The following is a 12,936-nucleotide window of genomic DNA, read 5'->3' on the forward strand; positions in this document are numbered from 1 at the left end:
ACGTTCACGTTCCGCCGAGCCCTGCAAACCCTCAGTCACCAGCACAGGGGTGAGCGCGAGGCCGGTGGAGACCAGCCTGCAGCTCATTCCTTTGGGCTGCTGAAAAAGGAACGCACTACGCCTACGGGTGTAAGGCACAAATCCGGCAAGGGCTTAACCAAACCCACGGACACGGCTCTTCTTGGTGGCACAAAACAGGCCCCAAACCTACGGTTTAAGCCTGCTGCCTGTTGTACAGAAGCAGACCTTAATGCTTCTGCGCCGACAGAGCTCAGCCGGGCCCCCTTGGCGCGGCCCCTGCCCGCACACAGCACAAAGACAGACCCCCGCCCCCTCGCCCAAACGCCCGACTTGTCAATATTCACAAGCACCGCACTTTGCCAAGGCTTCTTGTTAAATGCAAACCTCCAGCCCTCTAGCAGCACTTTCTAGCAGTCAACACAACCCTCTGCGTCTATTGTTATCTCCTGGTAGTCCCCGTGCCATTACCATTTCACCGGCTTTCCTCTCATGGGGGATAACAACGCGTCTTACTACCTTCCGGGTGATCTGTGAGAAGCAATACATGAAAAGTATCGTTTGTTTTTTTTTTTTTCCCTAGATTCTAAAGGGAGAAAGTATGTTAAAAGAAGTTACTTGAATGAAAAGACTCAGATGTAATTCATGATTACTTTTCTCGTGATGACGTTGCCTTCTTCGTCGGTAAACTGTTCCTCTGTTACAGATTCACCAGGAATGTTTTTTGCTTCCTCACCCTAAAGAACGTGTTATAAGATTAGCAAAATAGCCTATATTCTGCTAAACCCACACATATTTCCACACCAAACCAAGCAACAAGCACATGCTAGCTTCAACTTTATGTAACAGTTTGCTTTATGTCGCACAAACAGTATGAAAGCCTTGCTCATTTAGCATGCCAATACCTGCGCATTTATTCTACAGAATGTGTCCTTATAGCCTGTAGTGAGCTTCTAGAACACTGCTCTTATTAACTAATTCATGAGATGAAGCTCTCTGGACAACAAATCATCTTGCAGTCAGTCTGAGTCCTACGAGATGGAGGCACAAATTCATGACGGTATAATCTCTAATCAGACATCCGTTAGCTTTTCACAGCTTCTCAGTGCCCAGCACACACAGAAACGTGGTCAACACCAAAACAAGGTGGGGGAAATCTGCGATTTAAGAAGACAGCTCTGCCTCTAGCTTGCTAAACACAAGATCTTAAACACACGCACAAAAGACAAGACTTCTCAGCGTTTACAACATGGAGAAAGGTACCTTACGTGACATGACACTTCCTGGCACGGCAACGCCTGCCGAGGAGCCTCGGCAGCCTGGCGCCCGACCCACTGAGATGGGCAGCACTCCAGCCATCGCTTCTTGTGGTACCAGCAATTTATAGGACCCGCGTAAATAAATGCAAAAGCAGTTTCCTAACTGCTATGCTAGTGACTTAATACACCTGCAAGAATTATTGCTCAAATTATAACTAAATGACATTACCGTAGAGTCTAAGGCTAGCTGGCAGTCACGAACTTGTGTTCCAGAAGAACTTTGACAATTTTACTTCATAAAGTCACGTTTCCAAACCTGGGTGCTGAAGCAAGCACTGCATTTGATTCTTCAAAAATATCCATCGTCTGTGCTTATTTATTTCATATAAATAAAACAAATATAATCATAATGTAGCTGGCCTACATAGGAAAAATTTCCACACGTAAATGAATAACCCTTCAAACAAATGAACAAAAAAATCCTTACAACTCTTCTTCTCCCCTCACCCTCAACCCACTATGAAAAAAATGGCAGCTAGAGGGAGGAAGCAGAAAGAAACACTGTATAAAACATGTTACATCAACATTAACATCAAAATAACGTTTTAAATGAGGTTATTACAGCTCAGCATCAAGCTTTCACAAGGCTTCCACGTACCAAGCTGCATGGAGCAAATATAATTCCTATTTGCTGTGGCCTACACACTAGATAGTTGTCTACATAAGCTCCTGGCACTGTTCTACAATGAACAAACATAGTGATGCCACGTTTGCTTTTTTTTAACTGTTTTCCCTACAAACATAGCTTTTTCAATATGTACATTATAACATTAGGCTTGTATGCTATTTCTAAGCTCTAAACCAAATAAACCTTTCCTTTTGTTTGCAAGCTATTTGCGGTCTTTTCTATAGCCAACCTTTTCCATTTGCTTCGCTTTAGAGGGACTGCAGCAGGCAGAAGCCAGAGGGGAGGACTGAAGAGCAGAGCACGGCCCTGCTGCTAACCGAGCCCCCGGTCAGCAGTTTTCATCAGTCAGAAGTGCAGAATTTTTGCTTATTTCATATTGAAAGCTGCATTGAAATCACCCCTTGATAATTAAGCGATTAAACAGTTTCAGACATTCTACATGCCTTTTCCCCCACGCTTTCACAGGCTATATGTAAACTGCAAAACTGGTTGAACTTTGGTGGCTCAGGAGGCGTCGCCGAGAGCGGGGCAGGCTGCACAGCCAGGCCGACGCCGCGGCCCCGGGATGTGAGGATGAGGTCCTGGGTCTGAGATTCGCCTGGGGCTGAAGGGACCTGGCTGAGGTGCCCAGGCTGGGAACGGTGCCGTCCCTCCAAGAAGCACAGCAGGACAAACGGCTGCTGAGACCTTCAGCTGGAGGGAGCTTGGGCTGGGCCCACACAATTCATTCCCCAGAAGGACTCTGGCTGAGGGGTCACGGGAAGGAGAAGTGATCTACCTGCCCATAAGCAGTGATGTCAGGCTATGCGTAGGAGGAGGGAAGTAAGGGGCTGGCCCCTGACGCCGGCAGCCTGCTCCTTCCTTTCTCACGAGTGAGACAGCAGAAACGAGAACAGCACGGTGCTGCTGCAGCAGGGCGGCGGTGGCTGGGTAAAGGTTTGGGGAAGCAAAACCTGTGGGTTTTCCTAGCCACAACGAAATGGGGGGAAATACTGATTCTGGAGACTTAATACTTTAATCAGAAGCATAGCAGATGGGGAACTAGCTGCACAGTTTCTTTCCTGGCCTCCCACCCGTGGGCTCGGAGACTCCCCAGCAGGCTCCTGTGCTGTGCCCTAAGGGACAGGAGGGAACCCTGGCCCAGACATCCCTCCCACCCCATGGAGCACAGAGATATGGAGAGGTTCCCTCTCATGAATAGGATCTCCAAAGCCACTACAATAAAACGCATGAAAAACAGAAATAAAACAACATGGCCAGCAGCAGGGTCACGAGACTACCTGGCATGCCAGCGCTGCTTGCATGTACCCATCCTCTGACTCCTTCCTGCTGCTATGGACAAGGTTATTCCTTAAAACAAGTCAGTGAGAATTACTGTGCTCAGCTTTAAACGGAAAATGTATTGATGCACCGAAAGACGTCTCTTGGAAGACAATGCAGTTTTAAAGGGATGGTAAATCTTGTTTTTTGATTAGCTACATGCTCCTTTAAGCACAGTTTAAGGATAAATGCTGTAAATACTCAGCAGTCAGCATGCGTGAAATCCAGCTTTCACAACTCTCTTGCTGGTGGGTAGTTAAACAAATTGCAGGAGGGCTCACAATTGGCAGGAGGTAGATCTGATTTACTGATGTTTCTAATCCTATGCAGTTATAAAGATGGATGTTTGCTAGGGAAAAATAGCCCTTACCCACTGGCAGTTCTACTTGTCAGATCTCAAACCAGCTTTGGGTTAGAATGGCACATTAGATGACCTTGTCAACAAAAGCTGTTTTTAAACACAAAGCTGATGCATCTGCGTCACAGCTAAAGAATAAAATTCTTTCTGCTGCATCATACTTATGTGGGCTTCATTTTACCCTTGACCAGCCGAAATCACTGTCACAATACCAAGAGCTTTAGAAAGGCAGGGAGAAAACTTAATACCGCGATTACTAGGAAGCTTGGTTATATCCCTGGGACTAAACCATACAAAGGCTGCAGTCTGCAAGCCTCAGCCCCAGAACATGCCAGGAAGCTTTGCAAAGCAGAGTGCTTTAATGTCACCCTGCTTGCTGGAGTGTAGTCCTGCCAAAACCAGCTGGTATCCTCTCTCTGCTGCTCTCCAGGGCAGGAGAAGCAAAGAGCAGCTTCCTCAAAGTCTTCCGCCAGCTCCGCTGATTCTCTTAACATTTATTTGCAGATTATGGGTGTTCCTAGGGACCGCCAGATAAATGGAGCTATACAGTCCGTGCTGCAGTATTGTGCCAAAGTTCACTGCTGATTTGTCAGAGCTCTGGTTTTCTTTCATGTTTGCTTTGTTACTAGAGGGATAATAGTCCCTTTTATTCGTCCTATACATCTAGTGTTGTTGTAATAGTGGAGAAAAAAGGTGCGGCTGGATGTCTCTTACCCAGACGGATGAAAAGGAATTTAAAAGCAGACGGAAAGAAGCAAGATAGAAAGACCCTAAATATTTAATTTTGCCAAAGACCAGAGGCAATGCTGAAACGGGAACAGGAGCTGTACAGGCCACTCAGACCTCTTCCCTTACTGGCCTAAGCCACCATCAAGACATAATCCTTTCAGTCTGGAGATGACATTCTTGTAACGTATAAACAGCAGCTGTGCCTCGGTCTCCATGGGGTCTCAAGCCTCTGTGGCAGTGGCAGTAGAAACCAACATCCTTCATTAAGGTCATTTTCATTAGTGAGTTCTGCCTACTCAGGGAGACCTTGTTAATCAGATGCCACGACTCTCTGCCTGTGCTGAGCCTGTTCTTGCTTGTTGGCCAATGTATCATTAAAGCGATTGGGGTGGGAGGGAACCCCAAGAAATCAAGAGGCAAGCCAAGGAGACCTGAAAGGAAACGGTGCCACAAATGGGGCAGAGTGGAGTCTGGTACTGGGAGCTGGGTCACAGGTCTAGTTGCTTGTTGTGTGGAGGACAACATGAGGGACAGACCCTATAAAAAGCACTTGTAGCCTGTGTTTTAGTTTACCTCTGTGCTGCTCCAAGCCTGCCGGTCCCTCCCGGGGCGAGACGGGCTGAGGGCACTTACAGAGCAGCTCTCCCAGCCCGACGGGGACTGCGGCGGCGAGGCTGGGCCCAGCTGAGTACACAAGTGGAAACGCTTCCCCCGTGCCTTACGGGGGGCACAGGCCCTTAATTCTTCTCACCGACAGGATGGCCACAGTTTCACTTTCCATAAATAAGCTTCCTCTGAATAATAAGATCACGAAAGCTGCCGGTTCTAGTTTTGACTGACTGCTGCTCAGGCTCCCATGCCACTCCTCCAGTGCAGGCTGAACCAAAACCTCCGCAAATCAGTAATGGGGGGTTTCATGGGCAACATGCATGGAAAGAGACAAATAAATCTTTAATAAAAGTTGGCAAGAAATAACAAAAGTACAAGATACAAAATTACATCAGATTTGAATAACCCCTGCTTAGAAATCTGTTTTGTTTTCCATTACAAAATTCTACCATAAACCTTTTGGCAAGAATCTTACTGAACAGTTTTTGCCAAAAATTTGTACCCATGAAAGATTTAACAACCTCTGAAAAAGCATGAAAAATTAGACACTGATTTCTGTCATGACTGAATAAAAGGAGCTTTGGATCAGGCTCTGAATGTGCACATTGTGGCAGCACTCTTATTTCTCCCTTGTGTGCTAATTGCTTGCATTCCTGCACTACCATAAAAACCCATTTCTTTTGCAATGCCCCGTCCCATCAATCCGCCATGTGAACAGAAGAGGGGAAAGGAAGCAAAACCAAAAACATCTGCACTACCTTGAGGTTAGAATATGATCCTATTACATGTGGAAATGGGCATCAGTCCTTGCTTGTCTGGTTTTATGGGCTCAGCCCTCTGAAGTGCTAAATCCCATGGGAATGTGCTTGAGAGCGCTGAACACTTGACAGGACTCAGCTCTCGGACTGCTGGGAAAATACCTCCGGGGAAGAGAAAAGCCTCTCTCCACATTTGGGCCAGGACAGAGAACTAAGGTAGCAGTTAAACAGAAATAATAGTGTTAGCAAAAATGCAGAATGGCACTGAAAGGAAAAAAAACAAGTTGGGAAAGAAGGACAAAGGTAATGAAGCAATTCAGCCCTGACAGTAGCTGTGGGGGGCACACAGCAAAGCCTTTTTTTGCCACAGGACTCACTTCACCCTCAAGGGTTTGGATTTACCGGACTTCATCCCTGCAGGCCACGCGAGCACCTCTCTTGCTTTCAATGCAGCACGCAGGCAGCCGTGAAGGGGCATCACAGCTGCCCGGCGCAGCGGAGGCTGCCGGCGCACCGGCGGCCCTCCCCGGGAGAGCGGGCTGGCGGCACGGGCACGGCACCGCCAGCCCCTCGCGAAGCCTGCGCCCGGGTTATTCAGGTGTTCGGTTTTCACGCCGGAGAATGCAAACGCAACAAAGATTTCCAGGGCTGGCTCCTAAGTAACTGTAACGTAAGACAGGAAAAGGGAAGTGCTCCAGGTGTGACCGCAGGAAAGCACTGGCACATTTCATCCTCAGGGTGCGGCAGGCCTGCTGCCTGCCGGACAGGAGAGCCGGAGGGAAAACGTCCCTGCCTCCTACTCCCACATCGCCCCTTAACAACTATTTGGCTAGCCAGGAGTGTCAGAAAACACAGGAGTAGAAGGAGAGCCTGATTCCCCTCTCGCTACTTCTCTGTGCAAGCGAGCGATGCCAGCCCGGCTCCGTGCGAGCCCTGGAGAGGGGCACCAGGGCTGGGGCTTTGGGCTCAGCACCCTCTCGCCGGGCACTCAGGCCCCGCGGCACAAACACGGGAGTTGTTTTTACAACTCTGCAGGCTGAGAGTGCTGCTCCGTGTCTCTGAGCACTTTTACTTGAGACCTCTTCCCTGAACTGTTCCTCGAGCTCGTGCATGCTCTCGCAGTGGTCTCAGTTCACCCAAACTGAACCTCCGCTCCCAGGAACACGCAGAAATTAAAGTCCAGATCCCTACCAGCGTTAAGCACCATTTCATGAACTTCACATGATCAAGATACACTTATCAAAATGGTTGTTTCCACTATCAAACTCCTTCTCTAAAAGGCCTGATGATCGCTGCTTTGAAAACTTCCCTTGCTCCAAGTTTGTCTTGAGAAGCAGAGTGGGGGTTAAAATAGAAGCTATAAATCATCAGAAAATGACAGAAGTATCACATGTATTTTCTAATCAAGAGGCAAGTACAGCTCTAATCCAGTTCAGATGTGTTCCCAACAGAGCAGGTTCAGCCGCCTCCACTCACCATGCACACCCTCCTGAATGCATCTGCACCAGCTGCCATTACAACACTATGTATGCTGCTTTACCATTGCTCTGTTAAAAGTTCAACCCCAAATTATAGCACCACATTTAAAACCAATTTTCCATGCCTCTCTCTAAACACAGCGGATGTGCTTGGAAAGCAAGGGAAGGCTGCCTTTTACAAACTTTCTCTTTTCTACTCTGACATTTCCTGACTCCAAACCAGTGGACACTAAAATAGTTCCGACATAAATTGGGTGGGCGACCTTAGCCACAGGCCAACTACGCAGCCTTTAAAAGTTTCAGCACGGGGATACTTTATGTCTTACCAGAAACGCTCTTACAGCATTTGAGGGTCTGTACTCGTCCACCTGCCTCGCTTGAAAACAGAAACCACATTCCTATTTCTGACCAGTGATGTCTCACCTGCAGAGGGAATTACCGACGAAGGGTTCTACCCCGACCTGCCCAGGGCTTTTCATGGAAGGCAGTAGGTTCCACCTGTAGAGATGCGGTTCTGGACAAAATATACACTTACGCTGAGCTCATTTTTGCAATTCCTGCCTTGTTGCAAATGGAAGAGTGATGGGTATACTGAAGAAACTCAGGGTGAAGACAGGCAGAAATGTCATCCTGCCTCCTCCAAAAGTGCCTCTATCTTGGGCAGCTCAGTAGCTGTGCAGAGCAGCCTACCTGCCATCCGTGTTATACACAAGGTGCGGTGCCTGTATCCATACCCTTCTTCACGAAGCATGCGAGTAACAGCAATTCGGACATGTGCAATCAGAGTGTCACGAATCATTCCTAAAGTAACAATTATATCTTAGGCAAACTCAGCTACTGCTGTAATATCACTACAGTGGCTGGCTGCCTTTTTCATGGCTTGACTACATGATTTTCTAACAAGAATCTTATAAACCCTGCAAATTGCTGAGGGATTAACATAATGGTTTCCGATGCAGAATCATTTTCTTATGCTATATGCTGCAGGCATATGAAGCCATACTATATGACCATACAAGAAAAAATATGAGGGCAAATGCAATTATTTATATGACTATGCCATTGTTATCAGTATATAAAGTATATTGTGCTGTAAATAAAGGTCATCTGTAAATAAATATACTAAATAAAGCCTACTGAAGGCAATGCAAAGACTCTTATTAACTTGGTAGGTTTTACATCAGGATCATCTGCTATTCTGAGGAGGTTTTCCAGAAGACATTGAATACTTAGGACCACAAGTTTCAACCAGAGTACCTGGCTCATACTCTCCTATATCCCACTCATACACATTCCTGCAATTTTTTAACTTGTAATTTAGATTTTTTTTTTTTTTAAGAAAACAGAAAAAAAAAGAAAATATTGTCACCCATATCTGTTGGTAATTCATTTTGCTCTACATCACATCAACACACTGCATCTAGCTGTAGTCTTTAAGATGCCATGCAAAAGAGAGGCAGTGAAGGACACAACATGCCATGCAGCACACCTGTTTTCCAGCAGAAGACAACCATAAACCTCTGGGTTAAGCAAAGAAAGGCCACCACTTGGTTATAAATACATACTGGCAATGGAAAGCACACTATCAGAAGGACCCCAGTATGCCAAAACTGACATTCTGACACAGCAGTCCAAACCCATGTCCATGCCAACATCACCTCAGCAATGCAAATCACAAAATACCTTCAGAATCAACCGCCGTCGATAAACTCTTGTAGTAATTCTCTGCTCTTCACCTGAGCTTGAATCACTCTCAATCTCACTGTCACTGTCACTATATTCCTAATAAATGCAGTTTTAGTACATTTGAACAGCACATTCGCAAGACAGAACATGCTGATCAGGACTACGGGAAGAAAACAGGGGTTATGATGGACAGTGTTTTTCCTGTCTCTATTATGTACATTATGACTTGCAGTTTTGCTCTTCAAGTATATGGTGGGAGGAGGTCTTTTTGCTCCTAGACGTGCTGTAGCTTGATAAGTATACCAGGTATGGAATATCCCAGCAGCTCTTAAGTCTTAGAAAATGGTATTTGGAATGCATCTGATCTGTGGAGTTTCTAAATCATCATAGAATGGTTTGGGTTGGAAGGGACCTTAAAGCCCATCTAGTCCCAACCCCCCTGCCCCGGGCAGGGACCCCTTCCCCCAGCCCAGGGTGCTCCCAGCCCCGTCCAACCTGGCCTTGAACCCTTCCAGGGAGGGGGCAGCCACAGCTGCTCTGGGCACCCTGGGCCAGTGTCTCACCCCCTGCACAGGAGAGAATTTCTTCCTCACATCTAATCTGAATCCACCATTTTCCAGTTTAAAACTGTTACCCCTCATTTTATCCCCACACCCCCTGATAAAGAGTCCCTCCCCACCTTTCCTGTCCCCCGCTTTAAGCACTGGAAGGCTGCTATAAGATCTCCCTGGAGCCTCTTCTTCTCCATGCTGAACTACCCCAACTCTCAGCCTGAGTAGCTGTTAAAAATTTTATGTACAAAAACCCCTTGTCATAACTCTTTTCTTTTTTCTCCTCAAAAAATTAATGTTTCAAAAAAATTATATGGATTCACAAGGTATGGGAAGTGAATTCTCTCATAAAGAAAGGAGTCATACAGAAATATTCAGTCGAGCACCTCCACACAGATTACAAATAAGCATTTTGAAGAACTTCTCCATGTAAATGGCTTTCCTACTTGGTATTTATCTGCATTTAAGTAGCAAAACTGTAGTGTGAAGTACAATCATTCTGCATTTTTTTAAGAAGGGAACTGGAAGATCTCAGCTCCGGGTGAGGGGAAACAACCTGATGCTGGTCTCAGCCTGGTGCCAGGAGGTACCACAGCGACACGCAGGTGTCTGCGCCGTCCTGGTGCCCTCTGACAGCCCCAGAGTCGTCCCCTCCAAAACCCAAGGAGCTCCTTAGCCTTGGGGCTCAGCAGCTCTGTGTGCACAGGCCTGCCAGAGGGCTTCATACCTATGTGTGTGACAGACACAGGGCAGAGGCCCTTCTCACAGGACATTTGGCTAAACCAACATTTTCCTGAACAGAGAAATTTGAAAATTGTCTCTATAATTACTCAATGAGAGCCCCTGATATTGAAGTCATGAATAGTGGATGCTGCTAACTGCATTTCTGTTTCTCTTTCTGAATCTGGCACAAGACATCCCAAACAAGAAGCATTTCTCAGAAATTACGCATAAAATAAGAGTAGGCATAGGTGGGTGGAGGAGAAAAAGGACTATATAACAAAAAGCAGTTCGGGCAGGATGACAGTATTGATCTGCGTGTAGAGTCTGCTGCTGTCCTCTGACACTAGCCAAATCTATATACGACAAAATTATAATTCAACCCTATCCTGAAGAAGCACCAAGAAGCAGAAGATTCCCAGAGGGCACAAAGGTTTTGGAGGAAAAGTTGTTTTTAATAAACAGCTTCAAGTGGTTTCTTTGTGATAGAATTTTGACACTGGGAGTCACCTTGATCACACAGGGGACATCAACCTCTTTGGGATAACAGAGCTGTGTTCCTCTCATTTAAAAAGATCACTGGAATCAGATGCTTGAGCATTTGTAGAGAATTATATGGCCTACACTGTCATTGCACTGCTTTTGTAAACTTTTGAGCATTTATGTGGACTTGGGATGAGGCCAACAATTTGTTTCATCCACGTCACCAGGCAGCAGCCCGATATCAATCATCCGAGTTTATCTCTTGTTGCAAATTGTGTGCCAAAACACTGACGCAGCCCTCACCCTGCAGGTGGATGAGTATTGCTTCTTAGCTCTTCCCCCATGGGTCGCAGAAAATATCTCTTACTTGGGGAAGTAATTTTATTTTGTTCCCTCTTTCTTTCAACAGAAATAAATCTGTTTCTTTCATACTTTTCTCTTTACAGAGCATTTCTGAAGAAAACCTTGCAGGAAGACTGTGCTTGAAATTCTCTGTTTTCATGACAGCACATGAAACGTCTCACCACGAATTGGACTGTGTTAGAAATTAAACTACTGACTTCAAATTTGTTTGGAAGATATTCTCGAAGAGACATTAAGAAGGTATGAGAAGCAATTGTCATTCTAACAAACACTAGTTTGTTACCCATTCAGGCTTTGTGAGGGACCCATGTTTAGAAATGACATTATTTTCTGATACCAATTTATTCAAAGATCATGTCTATAAAAAGACTTCTTATTCAGAAGATAAGATTATCAACCTTTACCAATAAAGCAAAAGTAGTGCTAAAAGCACACATAAGAAAAGCACAGGCTTGTTCTTCCCAATCCCGATGGGATATCAGAAAGTAAAGAGCACACGAAAGTGGATGACAATTTGTCTTCTCGCTGATGGGAATCCAGAGGGCGAAGCGCAGCACTGCTGCACACCCTCTGCATGTTACAGTGTGCATCTACGCTTGTCCCTGCGATTAAACTGAGCATAATAATATCAGCCCGAGGTCTGCCCCAAAGCCTACCAACACTAAAGAAACTGCCACTGCTTTTACCTGCCTTTGCAGAAGGCTCTTTCTTTTTTAAAGTATTCCAGTAATTAGTGAACATTAGGAAAGATCACTGCTTCAACTGTGTCACGAACTAATAACAAGATAATAACAATCATATGCTGCATAACTGCTGAGACTGATTATGTTACCATCTAATAAAAGAACTCTTGGTTGTATAATCGAAAGAACAGTTTAAAATGAACTAATTTAAACCTGAATGATTTATTGCAGCCCACCACAGCCAACATTTTTATTATGCTACAATAAAAAAAAAAAAAAAAAGCAGCTATATCATGTAGAAGCAATTCCACTGAAATACCTCGCTTCCAGAAGTTATAATCTCCTCCTGTATTATGCCCAGGAAAAGATAATATCAGCAGAGAGAGGAATGTAGAAGAAACTGCAATTCCCTTTTTCAGCCTGGTTCCCTGCCAGCCCTGTGGTCTGTTCTGTGGCAACCCTCCCACTGCTGGGGTGCGAGGTGCACGCAGCTACGGGGCTATAAGCCATTCTTTGAATCAACTTCACTTTTAAGCTTCTGGGAAATAAATACAAGCAACTGACAAAGCTATTAAAAGTCTTCATCGTCAGAAAGCAACTTATAACTGAGGTTCTGCAGTTAAGGATGTGCAAGCCGAGCAGGGTAGAAACAAAGGGGAGCCCCTCTGTAGTGTTTTAAGAAGAAAGAACCATCGCCTGTAAAAGTGCTTTGCACATTTGAAAATCTTTTGATGCTGGATGAGCTTTGTAACTGGGATGAACGAGGCCGTGAAACAAAAAACAGAAGGAGGAGATTAAATATCACCCAAAATTAATTTTTCTGCAAATTAGAGTAAAAAATGCAGAGAGTGTTAGGTACAAAGAACGGGAAAGTGGCCAAAGAGTCCCCGTATCTCTTTGCTCACTTCAGTGTCACAAAAAGAGTGGAAACCAGTGGCATCACCTTACTGGAAACAGATGGAGGACAGCTGAGCTGCTTGGCACTGTTTGCACAGGTGGCACGTCAGGGCAGGGAAGGGCCCTGCTCCCCACCGAGGTGGGACGGTGGTCCCTGAAGCTGCTCTCACCTCTGCCAGGGCTTGGGGCCAGTCAGGCAGAGGGTTCTGCAGCCCTGCTTGGCTCCTCTGCCTGCCCCGACTCCACCTCCTTCTATTCACACCACAGAATATAAATTTCCACCAACTTCCATTTTCTTAATTTAGCAATAAATAGAAAAGGCATAAAGAAGGATTT

At 45.7% G+C, this 12,936-nt stretch overlaps 1 protein-coding gene across 23 annotated transcripts in view; it reads right to left on the minus strand.

Moving 5' to 3' along the window:
* Positions 1–12,936, minus strand: part of ANK3 (ankyrin 3) — a 279,582-nt gene that overhangs the window by 5,757 nt on the left and 260,889 nt on the right. The gene's annotated exons all lie outside the window — the stretch shown is intronic.

The sequence above is a fragment of the Tyto alba genome, unplaced genomic scaffold (genome assembly GCF_018691265.1).
Source record: "Tyto alba isolate M040663 unplaced genomic scaffold, T.alba_DEE_v4.0 Super-Scaffold_1, whole genome shotgun sequence".
NCBI lineage: Eukaryota > Metazoa > Chordata > Aves > Strigiformes > Tytonidae > Tyto > Tyto alba.